General features: G+C 33.9%; 3 long non-coding RNA genes across 7 annotated transcripts in view; 1 reads left to right on the plus strand and 2 right to left on the minus strand.

Annotated features, from left to right (window-relative positions):
• LOC137638307 (uncharacterized) overlaps window positions 1-6,139 on the plus strand; it is a 32,154-nt gene extending 26,015 nt beyond the window's left edge. The window contains exons 2-7 of one of the 5 annotated variants that reach the window (XR_011044022.1): window positions 330-485; window positions 1,735-1,824; window positions 1,991-2,227; window positions 4,715-4,875; window positions 5,435-5,504; window positions 5,960-6,137. This is a non-coding gene — a long non-coding RNA (uncharacterized lncRNA). Of the gene's footprint in view, window positions 1-329; window positions 486-1,734; window positions 1,825-1,990; window positions 2,264-4,714; window positions 4,888-5,434; window positions 5,505-5,959 lie in introns of those variants that run through there. The other 4 variants (XR_011044021.1, XR_011044019.1, XR_011044023.1 and 1 more) reach the window with 4 other exon arrangements.
• Window positions 2,454-4,707, minus strand: LOC137638308 (uncharacterized). Its single transcript, XR_011044024.1, has 2 exons — window positions 2,919-4,707; window positions 2,454-2,807 (listed from the first exon to the last, which is right to left on the minus strand). It is a non-coding gene; the product is annotated as an uncharacterized lncRNA (long non-coding RNA).
• Window positions 6,140-6,365: 226 nt separating the features above from the next.
• LOC137637500 (uncharacterized) lies at window positions 6,366-9,256 on the minus strand. Its single transcript, XR_011043676.1, has 3 exons — window positions 8,936-9,256; window positions 6,582-6,641; window positions 6,366-6,531 (listed from the first exon to the last, which is right to left on the minus strand). It is a non-coding gene; the product is annotated as an uncharacterized lncRNA (long non-coding RNA).
• Between the last annotated feature and the right edge of the window lie 14,009 nt (window positions 9,257-23,265).

Genomic DNA, 23,265 nt, shown 5'->3' on the forward strand with positions numbered 1-23,265 from the left:
ACCCAAGCTAGGACCAAGGAGGGCCAGGTAGTGCCTGCTGATGACTCGACAGATAACATATAGGCTCCCCCAAACTTAAGCTCACAAGGATGGTAAGGTTGCAGACTCGAACCCCCGTCTGACAAACACCAGGCACACACACATTCCCAATCAGCCCACAGCAACCCATTAGTTATTGGTTTAAATTCGGCACAAGTTTTAATTGAAATTTAGTATTTCAATGCTGTTATTACTTAGAACAAAAAATAGCATATTCTCTGGTAATGTCTTCAAATGAAGTCTTTTAGAGTGGCCGAAATATTTGCGCACTAATGGATTTTCTTTTCCAGATTTTTAATAACCATACTGACGGAGGTGCTGAAGCTTGAATGATGAACTCGATGCATACGTACCAAAAGGAAGATTTTATCCAGCTGAAAAGTGGAGTAAATTGATAAGAATATCTACTTGGAAATTGACCCACAAATTCATAACCTTCAATACTGGTAGGTGGATAAGATTTTGCTTTACTTTTGTTTAGCTTCATGGTTATTATGCAAATAAGAATTTGAAATAAGTTCAAATTAAACTTTAAAACATGAAAATTAAAGTTATCGTTTAAATTGGGAATCAAGTTTGACCTGATTTAAGAGGAGTCATTCCTGGGGAAAAAATTATTTTTAGTTATATATTTTTTTAATTGACTGCAACTTCAATATTGAGGTGGTACAGTAATTGGAAGCATAATCAATGAAGATTAATCATACAATAGATACCTGGCCTAAGTCAAACCAAATTTTGTAGATTTGGAATGCTTTTATATTTGAACATCAGTAAGTGTTTGGCGTTACATTGCGTAATTATAGAATTAAGTTAGTTTTGATTGGCAGATATTTTGGTGATAACACATAAATGCACCTGAAATCTATCATTAGAATGTCTACTATAGAAAAGAACAGAATATTCAAATTGAAGCGGAACAAAAATCAGTGACTTGGTGAAACCTCTACTATAGGAGACTTTGTCTTGGTAGATTTCAGCACAATTTGCTTTTTGGTGATTAATCAATATATTGACGTTGTGGGGATACCTTGAATGGTGAAAGGGTTTGTGTAACGATATGATCAGCTAGGCTGTACTACTCGTGACCAACTATACTAGCTTGGTTTGCTGTAAACGATCCGACTAAAGTCCCCACCATCACCAATCAGCAGTTGGGCAGCGTGGTGATGAGAACTGGCCAAACCCCAGACGTAAGGACGTGTCTGAGGCCTTTGTATTTCAGTGGACTAGAAACGGCTGCATTTGTTCTATATTGCAGATTTGATAGATTACTGTTTGAGATTCTGCATAAGCCAATAAAAAGATGTTTCTCTGTCACTCAAGGAAAGAGTTCATATAACGAATGCCCTTCCTGCAAAAGATAAAATTTGTGAAAGTGCTTGCATGTGCGTAAGATTGTGAATGCATAACTGTAAGGTTGTGAATGTATAACTCATAAGATAGTGAATTTGTATATCGTGTCAGGTTGTGAAGGTGTATGACTTGTCAGGTTGTGAAGGTGTATGACTTGTCAGGTTGTGAAGGTGTATGACTTGTCAGGTTGTGAAGGTGTATGACTTGTCAGGTTGTGAAGGTGTACGACTTGTCAGGTTGTGAAGGTGTATGACTTGTTAGGTTGTGAAGGAGTACGACTTGTCAGGTTTTGAATGTGTATATCATATTTCTATTATATAAAACTTATTTTTTTTTCAGATTCAGATGTTCAGCTTCATGCAGAAGAAATTGTTGAAACTACAATTTTTCAATTGTTAAAGGGCAATTATAAAATAGCTATTTTGAAAGGTAAGTGAGGAATTAGTTATATCTGCTCCAAAATTAAATATAATTTTTATTTAATAATTCAACAAGAATTGCTTGATACTTTAAAGTTAGAGTAAGCCTTCTACTGGCAAAAATAGGATTAGTCAAAAGATTTAATATGTAAACTCTATACATTGATTTCTTGCAGGTGTATTTGAAACTTGTTTGAAACTAGAAAAAAGGAATTACGAACAGGTTTGAAACTAGAAAAAAGGAATTACGAACAGGTTTGAAACTAGAAAAAAGGAATTACGAACAGGTTTGAAACTAGAAAAGGGAATTACGAACAGGCTGAACGTTAAAACGCCAACAGTAAAGCAACGGGATGCAGAGAAGTAAAGATGAAATGGCGGAGAAAATGGTAGAAAGTACTACATAACAACCTGTAAAGTTCATTAATAAATTACTATTGTAGCAAAAATATTTTTAGTTCACATTAAGTTACTGTAAGAGTATTATAGAATATATTAAATACAATAGCCCTTTTCCTATTAATACTGCTATTCGATATTTATGTAATTTTCCAATTACACATTTCACACAGTTCTCTTCTGATCTCGTGTTTTTAGCCCATTTTTTGTACAGTTCTTCTTTAAGCAAAGAGTTTTATTCTAGTCTTATCTGCAGTAATTAGAATTTCTTCTGCCTATTGCATTGTCATCTGGTCTTATCTTTTTTCGTACTGCATTTCTCTTGTCTACTTTTGCGTCCTGAGTTTTCTTCTGGACTTCTCTCTCTTCTTCGTATACTCTCTTGTGTGTCTTGATGTGGTTTGTTTTATTCTAGTCTATTATCTGCTGTAATTAATCATCTCTTCCTATTGCCTTGTCATCTGTTCTTTTTATCTTTATTTAATTACTGCATTTCCCTAATATCGTCCTAAGTGTCTAGTTTTCTTCTGGTCTTTCTTGAGGATGCGGTTACACTGTTGTGAATATTGATTTCAGTTGGTTTCTTTCAGCTACCTGTTTAGGCTGAAGGAACATAGAGAGTAGAGGTCCCCTTTTTGTTTTGTTTCATTGTTGGTGTCGGCTACCCCCCAAAATTGGGGGAAGTGCCTTGGTATATGGATGGACCTGTTAGGTCTTAAGAGTTTTGCTCATAGGTCCTACACAAATGTACCTATTTGTAATTCTCTCTAATGTGTAATGTTCCAGCAATTTTGGTGACATTTTACTACTGAATTTCTAGACACTACTTTAGAATAGTTTGTTTCTACACTTTTCCTGAGATTTGTATGGATTTTGTCCTTGCACATTTCTTGTGGCAGATGTCATCTTAATGTACGATTTAGATGTTTTTTTTTTTTTTTTTTTTTTTTTTTCACAAGGATATACTTTGTATTCCCTGTAATTTGACTATTACTACAAAAGTGTATATAGAATTTGTCTTTGTAATGTATTTTTCTCATGCAAATTTTATTTGGATTTGGATATTATGAAATGTACCCAAGATTGGCATAAATCATAGTAATTTAGATTAAATTTGTAGGGCTTTTAACTCTAAAATAATTATCTTGCAATTTGACATATCAATAGGCAGAAAATATTCCATTTTTATCGTAATTATTTTTACAAATGACTTCTTTTTTGTAGTTCTTAAAATTGTCTTTATGCTTAAATTATTGATCAATACATGAATCTGTAATTTCCAGCAATTTTGGGAGATTCTTCTTACTCTCCTCTTTGTATTCGTGACGTTTGTTAGTCTTCGAGGTCTTGGTTTTCTGAGATTCTTTTTACTCTTTGTATTCGTGACGTTTGTAAGTCTTCGAGGTCTTGGTTTTCTATTTCTATAGGAAGCGTGAAGTAGATGATCAATGGAGAAGTATTAAATTAAAAGATGGAGAGGACTGGCGAAATCTAACCTGGGCCCTTTGCGTCAATAGGCGTAGATGATGATGATTTTTATGTTCTTGACAAAACATATCTTATGTCTAAAGGGCTGATTTTGATCTTAACACGTGAGGTTATTTAAAAGTTTTGAAGGCTTCATATTTTGACTCCTGGTGAATTTTAGTGGTTTGAATTGATTTCGAGGTTATGTAAATGCAAATAGTCAATAAAATCTGTTGAAAAAACACTATTTTAATGATTCTAACTAATGGATTGTATAGTTCCTCAAATTGGTAAGGATGATGTCAATTGAAATGTTGCAATATTTAAATGCAAATACTATATAGAATAAAATTTAATATAAGTAATTATTAATGACTAGCCAATGGCTTGTATAGTGTTTCTCAAATTGGGGAGGATGATAATTTAATTTTGTTGAAATATTCAAACACAAATACTAAATGAAATCTGTTAATTGAAATTTATTGCAATATTTGAATGCAAATACTATTTGATAAAATCAGTTAAACTCATTAAATGCTAATGATTCTAGCTAATGGCTTGTTTAGTTTCTCAAATGGGTGAGGTTGATAATTGAAATTTGTTGCATTTTGATTTTAGAGGGCTGACTCGTTGGAAATTATCCATTATGTACCTTAATATCAATAAAAGAAACTACATTGTAATTTTAAGAGTTTATATATGGAACTATAGACAATCCTTATCAATCTTCCTTAGTCTATGGGGGTGAAAATTCCGACTATATACTCAAAAGTAGTTTGTATATATTGGGTACTATAGTAATGGAGTTTAGGTGTGGGAGGAAGGTTAATAAAATACTGAAGGTTATAAGATATTGTGAAAGGTAATAGCAATTTATTATAATGTTACATACTTACATAAAATATCTCTTATGAAAATTAGAACGTTCTATGTAAATTAGTCATTGCAAAGTAATCTTTTCAAATGAAGACACATTAAGGGTTACAGGGATTATGCTTAATATTTGCACATATCAATTCTCAATATTTTGGCAGGTTGTGGTGACCTTAATGACTTCAGAGATAAGGAAACAAGCCCAGTATTTTTCACCATAGAAATCTTTGGAAAAAAGTCGCCATTGACTATTTCCTTCGTGGAATGACATGGATTGAAACTTAATTTGCTGCCATTTCACCGGTACAATTAAGAAACATTGGTAGGCCTATTTGTAAGTGGATAAACCCTTTGATTTTGTTTTCATTAATGTTAAATTAATTTTCCGATAAGAATTTATAGTATTTTAAGCCTTGTTCTTTAATACAATATTCAATTTATGTACCACGTGCTTATGAATTGTTCAAAATTGAGGGACCAATATGTAAATTAATTTTGAGTTCCGTTGCCATAATCCTAATGTTTAATTGATTAGACTTAAGCTATAAATACTAAGTTTGTAATAGGAAAATGTTATATTAACTCGTCACGTCTATGTGAATAGGGAATTAGTTAATGGTATATAAAGAATAGCAATACCAGTTAGTTTTTTATATACTTGTATTTTTTATATATTTATAGTCAAAGTAAAACTAAATCGATGAAAATATGATTGAAGTGTAGATTAAAATTAAGGGGAACAAAAGTAAAAAGATGGTATGAGGGTGAAATAATTAATGAGAGGATAGGTAGGGTTTAGCTAATTTTTTTAATATTTAGCCTTTAAGGTAAGCTAAAAGAAACTACAGGAAACCGCAGTTTAATCTATTGTTTTATTGCAGTTACCAGTTTTGAGCAAATTAGATTTGGCTTCCAATCGGTATGAAATGGATATATTCAGTCGTGATACAGGTAAATTATTTCAATTTGTTTATCTAACTTTATTTTTAGAATTAGTAAGATTGTGTTCTTGTAACAAAGATTTTTTTTTTCAAAGTAGATAAAGGTAAATTGTTTTTCAAGTTTGACAAGCTGAGGGAAATGAATTATTATCAAGCTAAAGATAATTCTAATAAACTTTTCAAAGTTATTTAGAAATATACAATTTTCAAAACTTAAATTTTTTGGCCTTTAAGTTAATCTTATAGCTTTTTCACGGAACTAATAAAAATTTTAAAAAAATCCAATGGAAAAATTAAATTTTACTTAATTAAAATACAATTATTGCTCATTCTTTCATCTAGTAAAGTATATATTTACCTAGTAAGGATACTAACTTTGTAGCAAATCTTAAAGCACACTAATGAAGGATTATGAAATTACTATTTTGCTCAGATTAATACTAACATGAATATTTTTGCTTTCAGATTGTTGCAAATTACGAAGTTGAATTAATGTGTATTGATGCAGGCAACGAGAATTGTACCGGAAGGAACTGAAGCAGATTAGAAGTGAGCGTGATGTGAATAAACTGAAACTGCTGCTAAGATGGGAACAGCAGTTCCATAGATAAATGAAAGCGAAATTAAAACTTCTACGTTGGCGCAGAACAATAATATTTGCTTCGAGCAAATTCGTTCGTCCTTATTTGTTTATACGAACACGTTCCTAATAAGGCTTGAATAAAAACTAATAAAACATGCAATTATTTTATTTTACTGCTGCATAAGAGCTTTTTTCAGATCTTAAACATATGGCCATCTAATTATTTAAACAATGCCTGTTCTCTTCTCTCTCTCGCCTGTTCTCTTCTCTATCTGATTGCAGCACTAAATGTTCTCCATAAATTATTTCTGGGTGTGAATAAATCGCAACCCGATGACAAGCGCTCTAATAAATTCTCAAAGCGTTTTCTAATTACGAAGCACCAAAAGATGCGTTGGATGCAAGAACCTCCGTTTTCTGTAATTAAGAAAAGCTTTGAGAACTTATTGGAGACCTATGTCAAGGCGAGTTGCGATTTATCCACACCCAGAACTTATTGGAGACCTATGTCAAGGCGAGTTGCGATTTATCCACACCCAGAAGTGTAGAAAAGTGCAGCACAACCTGAAAAGAATAAACACAGATTAGACATACCATTTTAATATCTGATTATATTATTCTTACAGAAAAAAGACATTGACATAACGAACATAAACTTGACATAACGAACATAAACTTTAACATTATGAGCTTTTATAACCTTGAATAGAATTTTGTTTTAAAGTTTTACTAGTGTAAATTTTTCAAAAAAAATCTATATTAAACCGTGAACCAAGTTATTAACTATACAAAATTAGCTCAATTATAAAGCAAGCAAATTTGACGCTAATTAGCATTTCGTTTCAAAATGTACAAAGTAAAATAACCAATAAACTTGAATCAACAGAGACTAGTGAAAAATATAATTCAGAGACAGTGAAAAATACAATTCAGAGACAGTAAAAAATCCAATTTTTAAAAATCATTTACATAAACCTGACAAGATATCCCAAGGCTGATGAAGCAATTTGCTATGCAATCGATTTTGTTTTCTGGCATCCTGAATTTACTAAAGAACGCTAGCCAAAAAGGTTCAAACACAATATAAGGTAGCTACGCTTAAATTAAATCACAGCAGCATTAAACTAAACCAATTAAAGAGGGTACATTAATATATTGAAGAATAAGTGGGTTATATCCAATCACTAAATGCATTATGGTAGAATGCATGTTAAAACTTAACTCATCTTAATTTACTGCTCTCGCAACTTTTAAAAATTAGGCTCTCAGAACTTACGAAATTAATGAAACTCGGAATAATGCTATTCAACACAAGCTCAATTACTTTACAGTAGATCTCTTAACAAGAGTGCTCGTTAAATTAAAACTAACCTTTGAAACATTACTCACATCTTAAGGCTAGCAACTCCAATATGAGGGTTTATCCAAACTAAATTTCTATTTCTTATTCTAGTAAACCTTAAAACCTATTGAGACTACTAAATTCATAAATTTCCTTAGATTAAAAAAAAAATAAAAGCTAAATTATTAGAGACACTGAAATACTTCAGAGAACAAAAGCTAAGGCTATAAAACTGACAAGAGGGACCCCACCTAAATCAATGAGATCCAAAGATAACAGATTAACACTTTGTTCTACTCTTACAATAACACTATTGTCTAAGTCGTTAGCTTTAGCATTTAGAATACAGACTTGCTAACTCCTTTATCTAGTTTAACCACCAAACACACTTTCATAAGAACAGACTTAATCAGGGTAAACTTGCCTCAACCATAACTTGATCAGCAAATATCTTTAAAACTTTGCAATCAAAGTCGAAACATTACCTATTAGACCGTTGCTTAAGACCTAAATCTTAGATTTTGAAGTTTTGAAATAAAGCAAAATTTAATATGAATTCACAATAGGCTAACAAAATAAAAACCGTTAAAATTTAAGTTAAAAATTCAAAACACTAAATTACTACAAAAGAATTACGCATGGGTTATACAGAAGTTTTACAACCTATACAATAAATTTAGCTTTAGAAAACCTATTAATGGAAAATTACTTTAAGCTGTCTGTCAGATTGCCTTACCATGTGTGTAAGACACGGGCTCTTGCCTTAGGCAGCCCGTAATACTTTAAGCTTTGCAATGCATCGAACGCTACCGAATAAAATAATAAAAATTATGATACGAGTGTTTTATCCAAGTTTTGTTGCTTTACACGGATAGTCTAAACCAAAAACTTTGGAATGATTTAGTTCAAGACAAGATTAGCAATTTTTACCGATTACCCCAAGCAATATGCTTACTATACTCGATAAAAGACTTACGTTCACAACTTACAACCAAAGGTTTAGCCATCAAGAATTTGGCAAATTCAAGACACCGAGCCGGTTAAAAAGGTCTGATGGTAGGAATTTCTTTAAATTTGAAAATAGAATTTTATAACCAAAATTTTATATCTCGCCTTCAGTTTGTAGAAATTAAAACTAAAACGTCCTTTACCTAAAACAGCTTATGAGGTTAACCGGCATGATCTAGCAATTAATCCTAGCTGTGTCTTCTAGAGATAGATAACAAAATATCCCTATAAAAAACTACAAGTCGATGTAAAAAATCTATTCCAAAAAATTTTTAACTCACAAACCAAGAACACCAGACTTATAAAAAACTAGGCTTACCTTCATACCACAAGCCCCAACAGCTTATGAGGTTAACCGGCATTATCTAGCAATTAAGAATCCTACCTATGACTTCCAGAGATATACATAAAAAGATCCCTATACATTAAACCAAGTCTATTTTTAAAAATCACTGAAAATTTCAAACTCACAAACCATGAATACCAATTTTGTAAAAACCAAGCTTACCTTCATACCACAAGGCCATAAAATGGCGACAGGAACCACTGAACCGAAAAAAAAGCAGATTCAAACACGGGATGCAACTGACTTGAATAACTAGATGAAGGTGTGAATATTTCTGAACCCCAAGACGCACTGACATTGCTTCCTGATTTCTCACAGTTTACAGTTCCGTCTTGCCGGCTTTTTTCCCAAGTTTCAACCAATCACAAGCGTCCGTGGCATCATTTCGAGACAAAGAATGAGGAAACGCCCCCTGATTGGTCGAGAGAATAACAAGGAATCTTTAGGAAAACAGATACTTTTAAAAGACGTTACGTCACCACTTAGAAAACTAGTGACATCTGTTGGTTGCATAATTAACCATGAAAAAATAATCATATATTCAATATTCAATAAGGAAACAATTCGTTATCTTAAGGGAAATGTTGATACGTAAAAAAATTCTTATTGTACCCTTTTTCACTTCAAAATTCAATATGAAATAGACAGTTTTTTAATCTGAATAGTGCAATGGGTACCATGTACAACATCTTAGTCAAAATTCAATTTTCTATTTTAAAGTGAAACAATTATTCCACTAACAATCATATGATGACCCAAAAAATATATTACAATTTTCAATCAAGAAATACCAATGATTTCAGATTCATTCTCGCCTATAATCATGTACATAATATTATATTATTTCTACTTTCTAATGTATTCTTCGGTTTCTTCTGCTTTTAGACTTGAAGAATTTTGGTTCTCAAACTATGTTTGGACTTTGAAGTCTGTCTTATAATAATAATAATAATAATAATAATAATAATAATAATAAGATGATGATGATGATGATGATAATAAAACACTATATCATGTTGTATATCGCAAGATAGGCAATTGAATTATGCAAATTTTGGCACTAGTGTCATGCAAATAGGGTAAAAATTGACCACGCTATAGCAAAAAATAAATTTTTTCACCTTATCGTTACCTTGACCTTGACCTTTGACCCAAACAACGCCAAACTCTAGTCAAATCATCTTTGAATCATGGCCAATCATGGAACCAAATTTCATGAGATTCGGTCGAATAGTTTTTGAGTTAAGAGAATCACAAATAAACAACTATACACACACACAAATAAACAAGGGTAATGATATCACTATATCATGTTGTATATCACAAGATAGGCAATTGACTTATGTACATTTTGGCACTAGTTTCATGCAAATTGGATAAAAATTAACCACGATATAGCAAAAAGACGTTTTGGACCTTTTCATGACCTTAGTCTTGACTTTTGACCCAATGACTACCAAAGTCTAATCAAATTGTCATCGAATCATGGCCAATCGTCCCACAATTTCATGAAATTCGGTCAAATGGTTTTTGAGTTTTGCGAATCTCAAACAAGAAAACAGACATACAAACAAATAAATACACGCCTATCAAAACATAACCTTCGCAACGAAGTTGGCGAAGGTCAAAATATCTTGATTCAAGTATATTCACTAATTCAAATTCAAAATCGGACAATTTATTGAAAAAAATAGGCGTCAAAAGGAGCTGTTAGTCTTGCTAGACAGCCCTCGTTATCTTTACTATACATAAATGAACAAAAGCAACGTACAAAAGTAAAACCCCAGGAATGATTTGTTTTACATATCCCCCCAAAAAAGAAACATGAAGTTACAACTAGTTTTTAAAAATAAAATGACTTTTACCTAAATAATTTCGAATTTACACAAAGATAATTCACACAAACCTTATAAGACTATTTTACAGGATTAAAATTACACAATGATTAATCATAGTTATAATTTTCCTAAACAAAAATTTACTTTAAATTGAAAAAAATCGTCGCTTGTTGAGTTGTAATTAAAGAAAAAATAATGCTTTACAATAACATTAACGTCCAGCAGAGAAATATAATCCAATTTTTTTGTAATTTGTTAAATAAAAATAATCATTATTTTTTTTGCATTTTGTTATTTTGAAAAACTTCGCAAGACTGTAATTTCTCCACTTATAGTATCTAAAATTCTAACATGAAATGCTCATTGAAAAATTTAACATTTCAAGGACAAACCTTTACGAAACTAATTTCCAATCTGGTTTCAATTGCATAAAAAGCCTACAGTTTAAAGTCTTGCGAACCTTTACTTTATTTTAAGGGCTGCTTTTCTGGTCCTATACAGCAAGGGAACCCTACTCCCTGGAGGTCCTGTAGAGTCTACAGGACCTCCACACTTATTTTAGTATGTTCGTTCCAAAGCATTTAATATTTCACACAACGCATATTGCCCGTTTATTATCAAATACACAATATCGAAGTACTTTGAGAACAAGAAAGTCTTCAGTTTCCTCTTAAAGTCTTAATAAATTCAGTCTTTCGAATGTCTAGTGGGAGCTTATTGTATAGTCACAGGGCCGCATATTTAAGAATTTACATATGATCTTTAATTACATAGACAAGTATTGCCTTATTCGCCAACGAAACAGACTACGGCAGAAGCCTACCTCAGGGATCCTGAAATTTGATTTATGTGATTTATCTACGCACTTATCGTTGATGACTTTAAACGGTATTCCTCCAGACCACCTTGAATAACAGCCAGGGTTGCCAAGTTTTCTAAGTGAGAAAAGGCCAACTTCTAATCAACAACAACAATAACAAGAATAGGGAAGTGGGGAATATGGGGAAAAGGAAGAGTACCCAAGGATACAATCCAGTTTATAGCTCAAAGGCAGGTACTCGGGATGGGAAAGATTAAGGAAACAGGGAGAAAGAGAAGTACAGGAGAAGAATAAAAAAGATATTAAGGAATTGGTATTATTGTGGATATTCATCTAACTTCTAATCAACAGAAGCTTTAAAAGGTCAACCCATTAGTAAAAATAGCCAAAAATATAACATTTATGGGCAAAAAAAAAAAAAAAAAGAAAAAAAAAAAAAAAAAAAAATATATATAACATTTATGGCCAAACTTCCTTTTTATGATATTGCTAACGGCCAAAATTTTTTTTTTTAAAAAGGCCAAATTTAAAGTGTTTGGCTTATAAAAGGCCAACCTGGCAACCCTGAATTCTCCTACGGGCCAACCAAGGGAAAGGCCCGTGCCAACAACAAGTGTTGGCTTAATACCCCAACAACAACAAACCCTGAATTAACAACCATTCCAATCGTATAGTTTAACCTTAAATGGGGGTTAAGCTATAACCGACCTTTTGCTAATGTGAACTAAGGAGCGAAATTCCCTTTGCGTAAGCTCAGTCTTGGGTAAACAGATGGCAAAATGGGGTTTCGAATTACGTACGATGTCATTATTTTACTGCCTTCGTAGGGGGTACGATCAAAATGGGATAGGGGTGAATCTGTTTAACCGATACGTATGTCCGACTCGTTATCCCCGTTTGTTTTACATAAATTTTCACTTTATACATCCCATAGGTCAGGGCATTTTCGACCTTTGTTTATGGGATCCCCAGGGGTTGATATCTCTTCCTCTTTAAGAGTACCTTGAAACAGTATCAATCAATAAGATGCGGGAATAGGTTTCATAACTAATCACTGACGAGAGTGTGCACTATTGATGGCATGAATTTTACATGTTGGTTTCAAACACTTGAGAGTATACAAAAATTCTGCGTAAATGATAAATAAATAAGAGAGAGAGAGAGAGAGAGAGAGAGAGAGAGAGAGAGAGAGAGAGAGAGAGTAAGTTTCATAGCAAATCACTGACGAGTGTCCACTATTGATGGAAGTGGGTGCATAAATTTTACATGTTGGTTTCAAACACTTGAGTGGATACAAAAATCCTGTGTAAAATTGAGAGAGAGAGAGAGAGAGAGAGAGAGAGAGAGAGAGAGAGAGATTATATCACACGTTTAACCATGACCCGGGTAATGATTGGATGTATAAATAATAATAAAAAGGTAAAAGAGGATTGGATGTTAATATCAGATCCTACTAACAAGAAATTTCTCCTCTTCGTCTGAAAATGTTATTTTCATTATTAGTTGGTTGACTCAACGTTTCCAGAGAAGAGTAAGGATATATAGACCCTAAACGTTTCCAGAGAAGAAGCAAGGATATATATAGACCCTACACGTTTCCAGAGAGGAGGCAAGGATATATATATATATATATATATATATATATATATATATATATATATATATATATATATATATATATATATCAAATATATATATATATATATATATAAATATATTAGATATATATATATATATATATGTAGACCCTAAACGTTTCCAGAGAAGAGGCAAGGATATATATATAGACCCTAAACGTTTCCAGAGAAGAGGCAAGGATATGTAGACCCTAAACGTTTCCATAGAAGAGGCAAGGATATGTAGACCCTAAACGTTTTCAGAGAAGAGGCAAGGATATGTAGACCCTAAACTTTTCCAGAGAAGAGGCAAGGATATATATGTAGACCCTAAACGTTTCCAGAGAAGAGGCAAGGATATATATATATATATAGACCCTAAACGTTTCCAGAGAAGAGGCAAGGATATGTAGACCCTAAACGTTTTCAGAGAAGAGGCAAGGATATGTAGACCCTAAACTTTTCCAGAGAAGAGGCAAGGATATATATGTAGACCCTAAACGTTTCCAGAGAAGAGGCAAGGATATATATATATAGACCCTAAACGTTTCCAGAGAAGAGGCAAGGATATGTAGACCCTAAACGTTTCCAGAGAAGAGGCAAGGATATGTAGACCCTAAACGTTTCCAGAGAAGAGGCAAGGATATGTAGACCCTAAACGTTTCCAGAGAAGAGGCAAGGATATATATATAGACCCTAAACGTTTCCAGAGAAGAGGCAAGGATATGTAGACCCTAAACGTTTCCAGAGAAGAGGCAAGGATATGTAGACCCTAAACGTTTCCAGAGAAGAGGCAAGGATATGTAGACCCTAAACGTTTCCAGAGAAGAGGCAAGGATATGTAGACCCTAAACGTTTCCAGAGAAGAGGCAAGGATATGTAGACCCTAAACGTTTCCAGAGAAGAGGCAAGGATATATAGACCCTAAACGTTTCCAGAGAAGAGGCAAGGATATATAGACCCTAAACGTTTCCAGAGAAGAGGCAAGGATATATAGACCCTAAACGTTTCCAGAGAAGAGGCAAGGATATATAGACCCTAAACGTTTTCAGAGAAGAGGCAAGGATATATAGACCCTAAACGTTTCCAAAGAAGAGGTAAGGATATATATAGACCCTTAAAGCTGTCAATTTTTAGTTCAAGTAATAGAAAATACTGACTTTCTAGTGTAAGTGTAGGAGCACACAGGTCACATTCTGAGGGACCCGTGCACTAAATCCACTCTCCCTCTTGACCTTAGCAGCTAAGTGCCTGGTTGATATTGAGCCGTCATGGGTCGGAGCTACGTTGGAGAGAAGATATCAAGTGTTCATTATTCCGTTTGAATAAATACCATGAAAAAAATGGAAGTAGGAGATGATTCTTCTTCTTCTTTAGATTGCCCAGAGCTTCTCCCCGGACAGGGGCTTTTTGACGGTGCGTCTAGCCCCTAGGTGGTTGAAAGGAGATGATGAAATCTAACCGAGGCCCTTTGCGTCAATAGGCGTAGGAGGAGAGGATGGATGATGATATATGAGATGATAAGTTCAAATGTCTAACCAAATGCACATGTCACACGCTATTACACAAAGTTACGCTGAAGTCTCTTTCGGCCATACTAATTCTAACTTGTTTCTCTTCCTCTTGTTTTATTCAAGTTTTTATAGTTTATATATGAAAGACTTAATTTAATGTAGTTACTGTTCTCAAAATACTTTATTTTAATTGTTCATTACTTTTCTTGTAGTTTGTTTATTTCCTTATTTCCTTTCCTCACTGAGTTATTTTTCCCTGTTGGAGCCCTTGGGCTTATAGCAACTTGCTTTTCCAACTAGGGTGGTACCTTAGCTTGTAATAATAATAATAATAATAACAATAATAATAATAATGATAATGATAATAATAATAATAATAATAATAATAATAATAATAATAATAATAATAATATCAACTGGTAGCCTGGAGTGGCACATCCAAGCCTGATAATATGATTTCAACTATTTTTCTCGAGGCCAAAACAGTCCCACTATAAACACTAAGAGACAAGTCACATAATGAACACTAAACAGAGAAAAGTGCCGTTTTGTTTTGACTCTTTTAATGCACTTAGTCAAGAATTAAATATAATTCATCTATGTCTCTTTCTTAATCAATGAAATAAACACACGAGACATGAAAAAAAGGACGTTTGAGGCCTGTTTATCTTGCAGTGGACTAGAAACGGCTGCATTTGTTGTTGTTGTTGTTGATGATGATGTTGTTGTTTTTGTTGTTGCTGTATTCTAAAAGTAAGGAAGAGGGAAATGTAGATAAACGCAAGAAAAAACAAACAATTGAATCAACGAGAAGATTGAATATAAACGACACTAGAAGTAAAAACCAGAAAAGTTCTTACCAGGCGAAAGGACACAACATTATTCAGAGACACAATTGAATCAACGAGAAGATTGAATATAAACGACACTAGAAGTAAAAACCAGAAAAGTTCTTACCAGGCGAAAGGACACAACATTATTGAGAGACACAATTGAATCAACGAGAAGATTGAATATAAACGACACTAGCAGTAAAAACCAGAAAGTTCTTACCTGGTGAAAGGATATAACATAGACACAAAAACCTCTTTGTTAACGACCAAAGAGTCCACAGGTAACCACTGCTATGAACGGTATCAATGAGGCTCATTTAGATTTACCAGGAACATCATTTGTCTTCATTAACTCGTTCCGATATTAGCCTATGGGGATCTCGCTGCTCTATGTCCTATTTGCATAAAAAGATTCCATTTGCCCAGGTCATCTTAAATGTGCCGTACTTGTCAATTTCAGTGGCATGACCAGGAACTTTTAAATCTTCATTTACTTTGATTACGGTTGTAACATGGTGTACCCCCACGGTCTCTCTCTCTCTCTCTCTCTCTCTCTCTCTCTCTCTCTCTCTCTCATATATATATGTATATATATATTCATATATATATATATATATATATGTATATATATATATATATATATGTATATATATATATATATATATATACAGTATATATGTATATATATATATATATATTTATTTATATATACTGTATATATATATGTATTTATATATGTATACATATAATATATATATATATATATATATATACATATATATATATATATATATATATGAAAAAAATCTTACAAAAATTAAAATTCTTTCTGCAATTTTATAAGTAATACAGTTTTATCCCTCACTCTCTTTCTCCCTCATATACGAATCTTACAAAGTCTCTTGGCATATAATACTTGCTTGCAAAAGCCGTGGAGGAATTTGAAGGATTCTCAAGCTATGAGGACTCTCTACCATTCAGTTCTTGTTTATGAATTATTTGATTAATTCATACAGGTTCTGTTGTTCAATTGTCTGTCGCTGACATCATCACCGAAAGTAGGGCGAAGAGATCCTTTAGTAATGCCATCAAATCATCTCTATTATTATTATAATTATTATTATTATTATTATCATTATTATTACTATTATTATTATTATCATTATTATAATTATCATTATTATTATTATTATCATTATTATTATTATTATTATTATTATTATTATTATTATTATTGTTGTTGTTATTGTTGTTGTTGATATTATTATTATTATTATTATTATTATTATTATTATTATTATTATTATTATTGTTGCTGTTGTTGTTGATACTATTATTATTAATTATTATTATTTTATCATTATTGTTGTTATTATTATTATTATTATTATTATTATTATTATTATTATTATTATTACTTGCTAAGCTAAAACCCTGGTTGGAAAAGCAGGATGCTATAAGCCCAGGGGCTCCAACAGGAAAAACAGCTCAGTGAGGGAAGGAAACAAGCAAAAATAGAATATTTTAAGAACAGTAACAATAAAATAAATATCTCCTATATAAACTATAAAAACTTTTAACAAAACAAGAAAAGAGAAATAAGATAGAATAGTGTGCCCGAGTGTACCCTCAAGCAAGAGAACTCTAACCCAAGACAGTGGAAGATCATGGTATAGAGGCTATGGCACTACCCAAGACTAGAGAACAATGGTTTGATTTTGGATTGTCCTTCTCCTAGAAGAGCTGCTTACCATAGCAAAAGAGTCTCTTCTAACCTTACAAAGAGGAAAGTGGTCACTGAACATTTCGGAATTGAATGTGTATGTATGTATGTATATGTATAGTGAATGACCGCAAATGGCAAATGTTTTAATGTTTATCATTCATTGCACTATCAAAATAATCATCGTTGGTTTTAAACAAGTAAACAACGTGTTTATCAAGTGATAATGACATGGTTTAAAGTTTAAAGGCCGCTCATGAATGGCAGAGGCAAGCAGGACAATGCCCTAAAAACTGACCCTATTACATATGATCAGCGCCCAAACTCCCTCTCCATCCAAGCTAGGACCAGGGAGGGCCAGGCACTGGCTGCTGATGACTCAGCAGATAGACCTATAGGCACCTCTAAACCGACCATCCTTAGCTCACAAGGATGGTGGTGAGGTTGCAGCGACCAGAGGAACTTAACGAGCTTGAGCAATGCTCGAACTCAAGTCTGGCAATCACCAGGCATGGACGCTACCACCAGGCCACCACAATAATCAAAGAAGCTCACTAGATCCGAGCGCTGATCTTGAGTAATGTATTTTATGACAGATCAAATTTAAACGATCTTCCATATTTAGGCCAGAAGGCTGGATCTTTGTACTTATATGATAGATTATGCGTTTATACGTGGGAGAGAGAGAGAGAGAGAGAGAGAGAGAGAGAGAGAGTTACAAGGATTTTGGATGTCTCAAAGAGACTCATTTGCTCTTAGGTAGAACGATTTGGTTTGAACGTTAAGAGAGTTTTTATGATCTTGTCTAACCCAGAGAGAGAGAGAGAGAGAGAGAGAGAGAGAGAGAGAGATAAAGAGAGAGAGAGAGAGAGTGTTACAAGGATTTCGAACATCTCAAAAAGTATTAAGTTCATCCGTAGAAACTCAATTTGCTCGGGGGTAGAGCGAATTTCTTTAAACATTTATGGAGTTTTTTATAATCTTTGAATCGTTTACCGTGTTACTATTCACTACACCCGAATTATATGCTATTTTGTATGCAAAGAAATTATCCCATTGAGTGGTGTATTTTTTCAATTCCAGTTTGAGAGAGAGAGAGAGAGATAGAGAGAGAGAGAGAGAGAGAGAGAGAGAGAGAGAGACTAGGGCCTTTAAGAAAATTCAACTTATTTCATATATTTTAAAATCACAGTTCTATTTTTTTATCAATACAAACTGATAATCTCCCATTATATATCATCTCCATTGAGAGAGAGAGAGAGAGAGAGAGAGAGAGAGAGAGAGAATTTCTATTACCCAAACCCGATCCATTCAAACAACAAACACTGGACCACCTAATAAAATAAACAGTTATTTTGAGAGTCAGGTAAGAAACGCGTTCATTACAATCAAACCCTACCTCTGTCTGCAGGTGTTCGGATCACCTGGCGAATATCTGAAAGGGAATCTGCGCTTGTTGGTGTAGCTGTCGGGAGAGATCTGGTCAGGTCGGCGGTATTGCATTTGAACAAGGTGACTGACAGGTCGATATACCCAGGACCCACATAGAGAGTGAGTCCTGGATATACCAAAAACTATGAGATCACGCAATTATAGACGGCTGGATTAATGGGAGACTTTCTCTTCTTCAGAGGGAAAGTGATCAATGACACTGACTCGGTTTTTATTTTGTCATATAATGAACGTATCTGTAATTTTAGTTCGTTGTTGTTCAGATACTTTACCGTGAAACTTCATGATGAAATAATGATAATCTTAATTACATCAATAATAATATTTTGGCAGTCTCAAAGACTTTTTAGGCCATCTGGGGAAACTCCATTTGCTCTTGGAGAGAGAGAGAGAGAGAGAGAGAGAGAGAGAGAGAGAGAGTTAAAAGGAGTTACAAGGATTTTGTATGTCTCAAAGACCTCTTGGTCCATCCGGGGAGACTCCATTTGCTCTTAGGTAAAGAGATTTGGTTTGAATGTTTAGAGAGTTTTTATGATCTTGTCTAACCTAGAGAGAGAGAGAGAGAGTAGAGAGAGAGAGAGAGAGAAACCTCCTTTACCTATGGAAACAGGCCCCATCTCCAAATTGCGGGTAAAACAAACAGCAAATTGTTGAGCAAACAGCGGGCAACTGAGCAACTGATCCTACAAAAAAATGGCAGAAAGCGAGCAGCATTATGAGAAATTAAAACTCGCCTTTAGCAGAAATCTTCTTCTTTATCTTGCGAATGATATGGAAATGACAATGGCATTTGAAATGGTACCATATTACCCATTATTCTTAAATGAAAGAAAACTAGTGTGTATTAATTGAAAAAAGAATTTAATCTATATCATGGAACTGTTATATTGAAAGGGTTGTGTGGTGGCCGATGTGGTAACGTCCCTGACTGGTGAACGCAAGATTGGGGTTCAAGTCCCGCTCAAATTCGTTAGTTTCTTAGTTCGCTGCAACCTCGTCATCCTTGTGAGCTAGATGCTGTAAGACCAAGGGCTCCAACTGGGAAAATAACCCAGAGAGGAAAGGAAACAAGAAAATAAGACAATTAATTAACAATTACAATAAAATACTTAAGAACAGTAACAACAATTAAAAATGAATATCTCCTATATAAGATATAAAAACTTTAACGAAATAAGAAGAAAAATAAGATAGAATAGCATGCCCGAGCGTACCCTCAAGCAAGAGAACTCTAACCCAAGACCTTGGTATTTCTGTTATTGTCATCTCTTTAACATTCTCACCTTACCCCCTAGAGTGATCTCCCAGTTTATTCTAATTGCGTTCAATCACACAGACTTGGTAAACGCCCTCTTTGATTGTTAACTCTGCGAATGTCAGTAAAGAGCTTGGCCTGTACTTATAGACTTGACTTTGCATACGAAAATAGAAACTTACCGACCACCAGTTGAGTTTTAGGTTAATAATGACGAGTGGTTTTTTTTTTCATCAATATATCAGCCGTTTTTGCATGTGAAAGGAGTTTTTCTCATTTCATAATCTGAAATAATTAACTTAAAAAAAAAAAAAAAAAAAAAAAAAGAGGCGTGGTTTAAAATGTACGTAATCAAATATTTAGTTTCAAATGGGGAAGACGTACACGCACACATATATATTACACGCAGACATATACATACACACATACATACACACACACATACATACATATATATATATATATATATATACTTATATACACCACACACACACATATATATATATATATACTATACATATTTATACATACATATACATACATCATGCATACGCATATATATATATATATATACATATATATATATGTGTGTGTGTGTGTGTGTGTGTGTGTGTATTTGTGTTTTAATCCAAGTTTCAATGGTTTTTCGTTTCAAATATTACCAAAATCAATTTATCAAAATTCATAAGAATACGTCATCAAACAATAACTATTTATTTATATCTATATTCTCTCTCTCTCTCTCTCTCTCTCTCTCTCTCTCTCTCTCTCTCTCTTTACGTATGTGTAAAATCTCTTTACGTATGTGTAAAATAGTACACCTCAGTATAGACCGTAGATCTAAAATGAAAGAATGGTTTGAAGGTTAGAATTTAATCAACTTCCAGCTATCACGAGCGCCGTTGAAGGGAAGATAACTCTGTGGGCTTATCAAAACGGTCTAAAGAATGCCTAATTATAATTGTAGAGAGAGAGAGAGAGGAGAGAGAGAGAGAGAGAGGGGACTCTCCACCAAGACATAACCTGACATTGATGCTTGTCAGAATTCAAACTGCAATTAAAAGCGAGAGAGAGAGAGAGAGAGAGAGAGAGAGAGAGAGAGTTAAAAGGCAAGAAGCTTACGTAAAAAGTGGTTTTCCCTTTCCCCAGCGTGTGTGCGTTTGAGAGAGAGAGAGAGAGCGAGAGAGAGAGAGAGAGAGAGAGAGAGAGAGAGAAGGTTGAAAGGCAAGAGCTTACGGAAAAAAGAATATGGTTTTCCCTTTTCCCAGCGTGTGTGCGTTTGAGAGAGAGAGAGAGAGAGAGAGAGAGAGAGTGGGATTATTATTATTATTATTATTACTATCCAAGCTACAACCCTAGTTGGAAAAGCAAGATGCTACAAGCCCAGGGGCTCCAACAGGGAAAAATAGCCCAGTGAGAAAGGAAATAAGGAAATAAATAAATGAAGAGAACAAATTAACAATAAATCGTTCTAAAAAAAGTAACAACGTCAAAACAGACATGTCACATATAAACTATAAACATCAAAAACAAAAATGTCATAAATAAACTATAAAAAGACTCATGTCCGCCTGGTCAACAAAAAAGCATTTGCTCCAACTTTGAACTTTTGAAGTTCTACTGATTCAACTACCCGATTATGAAGATCATTCCACAACTTGGTAACAGCTGAAATAAAACTTCTAGAGTACTGCGTAGTATTGAGCCTCATGATGGAGAAGGCCTGGCTATTAGAATTAACTGCCTGCCTAATATTACGAACAGGATAGAACTGTCCAGGGAGATCTGAATGTAAAGGATGGTCAGAGTTATGAAAAATCTTATGCAACATGCATAATGAACTAATTGAACGACGGTGCCAGAGATTAATATCTAGATCAGGAATAAGAAATTTAATAGATCGTAAGTTTCTGTCCAACAAATTAAGATGAGAATCAGCAGCTGAAGACCAGACAGGAGAACAATACTCAAAACAAGGTAGAATGAAAGAATTAAAACACTTCTTCAGAATAGATTGATCACCGAAAATCTTGAAAGACTTTCTCAATAAGCCTATTTTTTTGTGCAATTGAAGAAGACACAGACCTTATATGTTTCTCAAAAGTAAATTTGCTGTCGAGAATCACACCTAAAATTTTGAAAGAGTCATACAAATTTAAAGAAACATTATCAATACTGAGATCCGGATGTTGAGGAGCCACCGTCCTTGACCTACTTACAATCATACTTTGAGTTTTGTTAGGATTCAACTTCATACCCCATAATTTGCACCATTCACTAATTCTAGCTAAATCTCTATTAAGGGATTCACCAACCCCAGATCTACATTCAGGGGATGGCATTGATGCAAAGAGAGTAGCATCATCTGCATATGCAACAAGCTTGTTTTCTAGGCCAAACCACATGTCATGTGTATATAGTATGAAAAGTAATGGGCCAAGAACACTACCCTGTGGAACACCGGATATCACATTCCTATAATCACTATGGTGCCCATCAACAACAACTCTTTGAGATCTATTACTTAAAAAAATCAATAATAATGCTAAGAAACGACCCACCCACTCCCAACTGTTTCAGTTTGAAAACAAGGGCCTCATGATTAACACGGTCAAAGGCAGCACTAAAATCAAGGCCAATCATACGAACTTCCCGACCACAATCAAGGGATTTCTGTACAGCATTGGAGATTGTAAGAAGGGCATCACATGCTCCAAGGCCTTTACGAAAACCAAATTGCAAACTAGGGAGTAGATGATTATCTTCAGCAAACCTATTAAGACGTTTTGCCAGAAGACGTTCAAAAACTTTAGATAATATGGGAATTATGGAAATTGGGCGGTAATCAGTGGGACTTGAGCTACCACAAACACATTTACATAGAGGAGTAACATTACCAATTCTCCAACAAGTGCTAAAAGCTCCTCTTCTTGCTAACTTGCGCAAAATAACATAACTTTGGAGCTAAGAAATCTGCTGTCTTTATAAAAAACAAAGGAAAAATACCATTTGGGTCTACACCTCCATAAGCATCAAGGTCCACCAACAGAGCTTTAATCTCACAAGATCAAAAAGCTAAACTAGTTAGTTTAGCCTCAGGAAAACAGGAATGAGGAAGTTCAAGTTTTTCATTACTCTGTTTACTGTCAAAAACATCAGCCAAAAGGGTTGCCTTTTCCTTTGGACAGTGAGTGACTGAGCCATCTGGTTTAAGTAAAGGAGGAACTGTTGCATCTACACCAAAGAGTGCAGATTTAAGGGTAGACCACCATTTATGTTCCTGAGTTGTACCAGGAAGTGTTTCTTATATGGTTAAATTGTACTCCTTTTCAGTTGAGGCATAAACTCTCTGAGCAAAAGCTCGAAGCTGAGTATAGTTGTTCCAGGTCAAATCTGATCTGTTACCCTTCCAAAGGTGATAGGCCTCCTGCTTCTCCAAAT

Source organism: Palaemon carinicauda, chromosome 3 (assembly GCF_036898095.1).
Source record: "Palaemon carinicauda isolate YSFRI2023 chromosome 3, ASM3689809v2, whole genome shotgun sequence".
Taxonomy (NCBI): Eukaryota; Metazoa; Arthropoda; class Malacostraca; order Decapoda; family Palaemonidae; genus Palaemon; species Palaemon carinicauda.